We start from the raw sequence: 9233 nt of genomic DNA, 5'->3' as shown, positions 1-9233 counted from the left end.
ACCAGCTTGCATTCCCACCAACAGTGTAAGAGGGTTCCCCTTTCTTCACACCCTCACCAACAGCTGTTTCTTGTCTTGTTAATTTTAGCCATTCTGACTGGTGTGAGGTGGTATCTCATTGTGGTTTTGATTTGTATTTCCCTGATGCCAAGGGATGTGGAACATTTTTTCATGTATCTGTTGGCTGTTTGGATGTCTTCTTTGGAGAAATGTCTGTTCATGTCTTCTGCCCATTTCTTGACTGGATTGTTTTTGGGGTGTGGAGTTTGATAAGTTCTTTACAGATCTTGGATACTAGCCCTTTATCTGATATGTAATTTGCAAATATCTTCTCCCATTCCGTAGGTTGCCTTTTAGTTTTGTTGACTGTTTCCTTTGCTGTGCAGAAGCTTTTTATCTTCATGAAGTCCCAATAGTTCGTTTTTGCTTTTGTTTCCCTTGCCTTTGGAGACATGTCTAACGAGAAGTTGCTGCAGCCGATGTCAAAGAGACTGCAGCCTGTGTTCTAATAGGAGGGCTTTTTTACTTCCCTGAACCTGCAAATCATGGTTTAAGGCAAAGAAAATAGCAAACAGCATACCCAATGGGGACCAGGAGCTTAAAGCCATCCACATAGAAGGACACTGTCCCCAAAAGGGACTTGTATTGTTCTTACGTGTTGCTGCTTTTCTTGTTGTTAGAGTTGTGTTAGTTTAAGTTTTATTTTGTTGTGTTTTTGAGAACTTGACATTTCCCTTCCTCCAGGGCCACAAATGCAGAAGCAGCATTGACCAGTGCTTGACCTCTTTCTGAGGCCCAGCAGTCCCTACAGCTTCCTGGTAAGATTTCATCTCCTGACGGTTCCTGGCTATCACATTTCGCAAGGGCATTTTAAGTGACAAGAGAGCTAACAAACTCCTTTACTGCTTAAATTTGTTAACCTTTGAGAGCGCTCTTCTGGAGACTAAGAAAAGGAAGGTTCTGGGACTGTTGAATTTGCTAAAGATTTTCACGGGTTCTCAGGGGATTTCTGAAATGATCACCATTGAAGACATATGGCATGTGATGTTCCCACCTTCGAGGGCCCCATGAAATAGCTATTCCAAATGGTGATGACTCCAGGAAGCAAGTCCTATTCTTGCTAGATGGAAACCCCATTAAGACTTCATTTGCTTCAAAGTAATGTACCTGGACCTCTCTTCATTTACCAAAGTTAATGGTTCTTATCAATGTCCCAGTGCTCAAGGGATATAGTTGGAGTGGTTTTTCATAAGAAGAAATAAGAACATTGAGAAAGGAGAACTAGAACTCATGACCACTAAGCATGGGTCTGTTGTTTTACTCTTATTGCAATTCTATCCATTGTCTTTTCAATCTCTTCTCATTTCTTTCTTGGTTCTAGAGATTTCCTTCTAATCTATTGCACCCTCAAATCCCATGTCCTTCAAATAAGCAATTGCCCATTCTCTTCTGAGTCTTTCCAGTCAACATCTAACCTTAACTTCCTTTGTTTCTCCCACTTGGTGGCTTCTGCCCTTACCCATGGAATCATGACTAGGTGGGTGTTTGGTCAGTTCTCAAAGCCTTCCACTTTGACCCTCACCACATTTGGTATCCGTGTGGCTGGACGTCCATCCACTTCATTAAACACACATTCTGATTACCTACAGAAAAGCCCAGCCTCTTGGGAGTACCCCACAACAACGAATAATTTTGAATACGTTTTCCAGTCTCTCAGTATTACGCAGATTTTATCAGCTTGCTGAAGGGAGGGTGGTGCCACTGTGTCGTATTCAAAGTCCTCTTCCATGTGTCCTCAATGTTCTTCCTTCTTCCTCATACCTACTGTGCAGCCATGCTCTGTTCAAACTCAGCATTTATTCTGGATACTCAGAGTTTCCCTGCCCTTTGCTGGAGAAGGCACTACTGTAAGCTTGTCTAGATGGTCAACCACCAAAAGTGTGCAAGGACCTGACAAGACCAGCAGCCTCGACCTCGATTGTGGGCCAAACTGAAGATATCCTACAATTGCCTATAAACATGTTCCCATTTCAGCTGATCTAAGTGTATGTTAGTTACTAATATAAAATGTAGCTGTTTTCAGAGAAACAAATTGTGTTTTAGGGCTACTTCATCTTTAGAGTCCACTTATTGGCTTTTTTCCCCCCAGGTTTTTAGTTAGAACTGAACCAAACCCGTTTTGAAGATTAGACAACATCAAACCCATGTATCATGATTCCGCTGCAAGTTGACTTCACAACCCGTGCACTGGAAAATGAGCATCATTAGCTGAGTTGAAATGCCATAGAAGCATCAGAGAACTTGACCAACTAGCCACCCAGGAAAAGGTGTTTAAGTAAGCCAGAAAACCCAGTTAACTAGGGTGGCATTTGATCAGCAACACAGATAAAGTGAAAAATGAAAAAATGTTAGCTGTGGTGATGACTCATGATAGAATAATGATAAAATATCCATTGCTTAAATATCCATGTGTGGGGGAGAAAAGTGACAAGGGGCACAGAGCCTTTTGTGATGCAAGTTCCAGCTGGTGAGAGGGCCAGGTGGTTCTGAGTCTCTGCTGAACACTGATGTATAGGCCGGTGCTTTCAGTTAATCAACTTGGTACTTTAGGATAGTGACTTATAAAAGCTAGGGAGCTCTTAAAATACAGCAACCATAGCAATGACCATGATTCTGCTCCCCACCCCACTACACCTGATAATTCAATCACAATATCGGGGGTATCGGTGTTCTCTTAAAGCTCCCCAGATGATTCTAATGTGCAGCCAGAGTTGAAAGTTGCAGCTCGAGGCTTGGTGACGTGTAGATTTTGAGGCTGGACAAGGAAATCTGGTTCCATTTCAGGGTGGTGGACTAAGGACCCTACTGAGTCCTACAGATTCTTCTCTGCTGTAGCACTTCACTTTCAGTGAACCAGAAACCAGGATAGATCCTGAAATGTGGCATGTAGAGTTGACGCAACAACAGAAAACCCAATCTAAAATGCACACAGAAGACTGTCATTGGAAAGGTGCAGGGAGCACCAAGCCTGCTCCATCCGCAAAGCTGGCAGGCACCAGAAGCAGAAGGGTATCAAGGACAATCAACATGTTGGTCCTTGGGCCATTGCTGCAGGAGGGGCCAACGATTCATCCTCCACTGATGCCCTTCTGTCTGCTCTAGACCTGAATAGCAGTGACAAAATGTCAGCCTTCAGGTAGGAGTCATGGACAGGGAGCCAAATTAGGTGGGCATGGCCATGTGTCTTGAGGCCGTCCATTGCCAGGGGAATGGCGTAGACCTGAACACCCCAGAGAGATCTCACTCAGTAGCTTATCCTTCTTCTGTCCCTGAGAATAGTCTCAGTTCAGACCAGCAATCTCCCCAGGTGGACTACACCCACTGGCAGGGGATACAGACCGATGGAGAATCTCAGCCATATAGAAGATCACAGAGTCAGGATCGCCACACATTCGAGGAACACCCAATACTACAAAACACAACAAACTGAACAAAATAGGCAAATTAACACCCAAGCAAGATAAAGAATAGAGCAAGCAGAAGAGGAAGTAAGAATAAGCCAGACAAAGACAAATCCCTTATGATTTCACATAGATACCATATGACTTCACTTATATGTGGAAGCTAAAAAAATACAACAAATGAACAAAGAGAAACAGAAACAGACTCATAAATACAGGGAACAAACTGGTGATTGCCAGAGGGGAGGGAGGGTGAGGGGATGGGCAAAATGGGGAAAGCAAATGAAGAGGCACAAACTTCCAGTTATAAAATAAGGAAGTCACAGAAATGAAAAGTACAGCATAGTGAATATAGTCAGTAAGACCATAATAACATAGTGACTTACACTTATTGTGGTGAGCACTGCATTAATATATTGAATTGTCAGATCGCTGTGTTGTGTCCCTGAAACTATTCTATGTCAACAAGGCTTCAAGTAGAAAAATAAGCATAAGTAAATTTCTCTGCTGTGTGAGGATAAAGCAGTCACAAACAAATCAACTAGAGGTCATGGAGATTAAAATTTGATCCTTAAAATAACCTGGATAAGCAGATGAAGCTATTTTTTTCTGAAGTGTAATTTTATTGTAACAAAGACTAACGTGTGTCTTATAACCTAGTGACTCGTGATAGCTCATAAGTTGAGTAGTTCACTTTTCTAGAAAGCACATAATATCCAAGTAGGTCGTTCTAGAAAGTATTTTGAAGGATGAAATGTTTTCTGTAACCCTTTTAAAAAGACTTGGTCCATTTTGAAAAACTGACAATGAATGAAAAATATGATTGAAAGAAAGAAAAGTAAGTTTTTCTCCCAAATACATAAGAGACATTTGCTGAGTTTTGTATTTTAAGTGCCCGGAGTGAAATGGGCCACATTTGCAAAGGCAGTTAATAACAGCATGTACAAGAACTCGTTTCCTTTGATTTAGCACCAACTGAAATAAGAGTAAATATGTCATTGAAGATATAGTGTTTCTCCTCCACCTCTCTCCCCAACTCCTACCAGGCCATGGTAGGTAAGCATGTGTCCTCCCAACCCCACAAAGGAATCTAAAATAAGGATTTAAAAACGGCTGGTCAGATTACACACACTGGCAGGACTTCTCCCCATAAGAGAGGATGTCAGTGAACGCTCCCAGGTATCACCTTCTTCCATCAGGAATACAGAACTCCGCCTTCAGCAAACTCACTTTCCTGGTCCTTTTTACCTCTCATAGAAAGCTTTTTTATTGCTATACCTGTTTATTAATTATGGCTGCAGTATTTGTCAAAGAAATTTCCCACCATGTATGCCGGATCTATTTCTATCTCCTAATGACAAAGTATGTGTATTTTATGTAGCGTCTCTCGAGTTTTTCTTCTTTGTTTAAAAAAAAAAAAAAAGACTTTGTTACTCTTCTAGGCATAATGAGCAAAAAGAACTGGCAAGTAGATCCTAAAGCACACATTTCTTAACCCCTGTAACCTCTGAAAATGTTCAGATGTCAATTACATTTTCCCTTAAAGAACATCCATTCAACTTTGGTGCTTATCGAAGAGCTTATATCATAATGTCAATTTCTAACATCAGTTATATCCCTCAGAAGAAAACAAGTCACGGGCGCCTGGGTGGCTCAGTTGGTTAAGCGACTGCCTTCGCCTCAGGTCATGATCCCGGAGTCCTGGGATCGAGTCCCACATCAGGCTCCTGGCTCAGCAGGGAGCCTGCTTCTCCCTCTGACCCTATCCTCTCTCATGCTGTTTCTCTCTCTCTCTCTCAAATAAATAAATAAAAATCTTTAAAAAAAAAAGAAGAAAACAAGTCACATCAAAGTAGTATTTTCCTAAATGTTATTTGATACATTTTTATAGCAACTTGAAAATTCCAAGTAAACTGAAAGTGTGTTTAACAACAAAATAAATGTAGCTTAGCCAGCCACCTGACAGGTTTCTTAGATTAAAGGCAGCAGTGAATTTGCATGCTGCCCAGAATCTGTAAATCCAGTTATTTTTATCTGGAATTTTATAGATACAGCCTCTCACAAAACCATGCCCCATGTGCTAGAAATGCCTTTTTTGGCTTCTGGCTACACAAAAGCCTCTGATGAGATATTGTCTCCAAATTAGTATAATGTAACTTTTTTTTACTTTTCCAGAAAAATATGACACCAATCACTTTTCCCTCCTGAGCAAAAGTCAGGTTTTTACCCATTGCTCTTTTCATTTTGCTCTAAAAGAATTTTTTGAAGCTTGGACATCTCTGATGTTTTTGAGTCGCAAACCCGTAGCTGGATAAAACAACACTAGGCAATTTCCAAAGACAAATCTCAGCATGGAGACTCATTTGGCATTATCCCTAGTATCCAAAATAAAATTCCTAGAAACCAAACTAATATAAGTCTCAAGGAATTCATACACCGTGGAGCCTTAGAACAAGGAACTTCTAAAAGAAAGGAGGAAGAGATTCTGCTCATCTTGCTAATAATCACAAGCATTGGCCCTCACGGAGTCACCGATGCTTTCTGGTCTATTTGTGGAACTTTTGTTTGCAGGAAAGCATGCACAGAGGGCCAGATCTTGTCGGTTTCTGTTCCGGAGAAGGTTTCCAACACCCCCTTTCCCCGGTAATATTCCAGGACGGGTTTGGTTTGGTCTTCGTAAGCCTTCAGCCCCTTGGTAAGTGTCTCCGGTCTGTCATCCTCACGCCGAACCAGAGGCTCGCCAGTCTGATCGTCCAAGCCGACCCCTTTGGGAGGGTTGAATTCGAGGTTGTAGACGCGCCCGCTGCTCGGATGGATCCAGCGAGCGGAGAGGCCTTGCCTGATGACCTCAACGGGCACGTTCAGGTTCATCACCCGTGTATCTGATAAACTCTCTCCAGGGCCTCAGCTTGCCGCAGCGTCCTGGGGAAACCACACAGCAGCCGGCTCTCCTGGGTGAAGTTTTTCAGCTCGTGAAGGGTCAGCCGGGTCATGATGTCGTCTGGGATGAGCTTCCCCTGGTCCATGAAAACCTTGGCCAGCACGCCGAACTCTGTGCCCCTCAGCATGTTGTCTCGGAGCAGGTCCCCGCTGGAGAACTTCTGCAGCTGAAGGTGTTTGGTGATGCACAACGCCAGGGTGCGCTTGCCGGAGCCCGGGGCGCCCAGGAGCACCGCATGCAGGAGCCGCCCCGACGTGCCCATGGCTGCTGGGCCAGGCGGGGGCTGCCGTTGGTTGGGCCCCCGCGCTCAGGGCGGTGCGGGCAGCGGGGGCTGTGCAACGAGGACCCCCCCCCCAGTGCCAGCAGGTGCCAGCAGGTATTGGACAGCGCCAGAGAGCCTCGTGACTCGGAAGACTGAGTCACGATTTCCTCCCACCACGCAGTGGAAGAGGTAAGTAGAAAAGGAAACTGCGATCACATGAGCTGCAGATTCAGAGTTCCACCCTTCACACGTAGAAAATGGAGAGGGTGGAGAGAGAGAGTCTTTAAAGAAATAATTCAAGAACACCCGAGAATTTCCCAGAATGAAAGACTGATGCGGAGTCACAGGCATAGACAGGCAGTCCAGGAACGTGGAGAAGCAAACACTGGCAAAGGTGTGAGGAAGTAGGGCTTTCGCACTCCATGGGTGGGGTGTCCTCACAGCTAGTTTGGAAGGCAGCTTGGCAGTGACTGTGGGGGTTTTATAAAATTACTTCTCAGGCTCTTCCTTAAGACAAACTCTTGAAGTAAAACAAGAAGGCACATATAGGATGTTCGCATGGGCCGTATTTGGAACAGTGCAAAATTGCTAATTACCTAAATGCTAACTAATAAGAGAATAGCTAAACGAACCTTAGCCCCACTGGCCCTTTGTCGCAGCTACATAGAGACAGATCTCTGTGTGCTAACATGACAAGATTTCTAAGACACTGTAAATGCAAAGAGTTGCAGCATCGTGTAATTTATATTCAGCTTATGCTAAAATATGGTACAATTTATATTTAAGTATACCCATGAAGTGAACTGGGAAGCCAGGTTGCAAGCAGTGGAAAGACAACTTGATTTTTGTGTTTAAAAGATTACTCTGTCTGCAACAATGGAATGAGGGGTTGCTATTAGGAGACTGGTTCAGCAGACCAGCAATTTTCACTTTACTTCCCTTAATCGGAGTGAGAGTGAGCACCTTTTCATTTGTCTATGGGCCATTTCTACTTTATTTCTGTGTAGAATTTTTTTTTTAAGATTGGATTTATTTATTTGAGAGCGAGAGCTCGTGAGAGAAAGAGAGAGTGCATGAGCAGGGGGGAAGGGCAGAGGGAGGGGGAGAAGCCGACTCCCTGCTGAGCAGGGAGCCCAATGCAGGACTTTTTTTTTTATTGTTTCTGTTATTTTGGGTCTTTAAGTTAGTCATATAATCTCTCTTATTGTTGCCATATTCAAAAGAGTTACACTGAATACATAAGCAGATTCAGAAGGCATATGGATATTTCACAGAAATGTGGCCCATATCCTCCAGCAAAGGAAAAAAGAAATGATGTTGTAATTGCTTTGTGTAATAAAGCAGCCCACTCTTACTGTCTTTTAATTATATACACAAAAAGCGATCCCACCGAGGTCTTTCTATCCTCCTGGATAGATTTAGACTTGTAGTATATTCAACCTTCAATTGAGACACCTAATTTGGTACCCGAATGTGATCCCAGAATATCCCAGATCGTATCTTCGGAGAGAACGTGGCATTTGCTCAGCCGCAGGTGTGAGGGGGCGAGGATGTGCTTCTCAGCGGCTTAGAGCAGGCTCAGAGGACGTTGGGCTGCAGGTATGCGGCGGATTCCTAAAGCACAAGGTCATTTCCGGCTCCCGAGACCACCTCGGTCCTTCTGCCTTTCCCAGGCTGATGGCACGTGAGCCACTTGGGACATTGGTTATAAAACCTCACAGTGTCTGGTTCAGAGATTCTCTGACCAAATACATAAAGGCCAGTGGCCTAGTAATATCACGGAATACCTTTGGCTGCATTTAGCAGACAATGTCTGGTGCCCACCAGATGTGATTGTGGACAGTTATTGAAACTTTCTAGATGTTTTCCACGGTAACAGATGCCAAATGGTGTGGCCGTAAAGGAAAAACAGCAGGAGCTCCTCACACAAGGCTTAGCTTTGCAGTGCTTGTCATGTTGGGGTACAAATTTCCAAGTTAATTTATTGCCCGCTCTGGGGAGAGTTAGCAGGACAGGGCATCTCGGAGACGGAGCCAGAAGCCACAAGGCAGATAAGAGGCTTGATAATCATTCACTCATTGGTTTGGCAGACTTTACTGGGGCATTTATCTCTGTGACTAGTTGTTCTAAGCACAGGGGATGCAGCCCGTGTGAAAGAATGAAGCCTGAGCGTCTGCCCCCGTGACTCAGACCTTCTAGTAGGTATTATGGGCTCACGTTTTCCATTGGGGAATGGGACATGGTTTTAGGTCTCTGTGAAAGAACATTCGCCTCCCTGCCTCTAGGTTTGATAACTGTGTTTTATTTTTTTAAATGATTTTATTATGAAAATTTCAAAGACATGGAAAATTAGAGAAGGCTACAGCCCCTTGGCACTCAGCATCTGGTTTCACAATAATCGCTGTTTTGCCAATACTGTTCTACCTTATTTCTTTCCGGAGTATTTTCCAACCTTGTCCTATCTTTTTTTTCTGGGATATTTTATTTTTTTATTTATTTTTATTTTTTATTTTTTTAAGATTTTATTTATTTATTTGACAGAGAGAGACACAGTGGGAGAGGGAGAAGC

At 43.5% G+C, this 9233-nt stretch overlaps 1 pseudogene; it reads right to left on the bottom strand.

The window, feature by feature from the left end:
* Positions 1-5981: 5981 nt before the first annotated feature.
* On the bottom strand, positions 5982-6664 carry LOC118016538 (annotated as a pseudogene).
* Positions 6665-9233: the final 2569 nt, after the last annotated feature.

The sequence above is a fragment of the Mirounga leonina genome, unplaced genomic scaffold (assembly GCF_011800145.1).
Source record: "Mirounga leonina isolate KUSES-001 unplaced genomic scaffold, KU_Mleo_1.0 Mir_168, whole genome shotgun sequence".
NCBI classification, from domain to species: domain Eukaryota; kingdom Metazoa; phylum Chordata; class Mammalia; order Carnivora; family Phocidae; genus Mirounga; species Mirounga leonina.
This window is presented reverse-complemented; position numbering and strand designations above follow the sequence as displayed.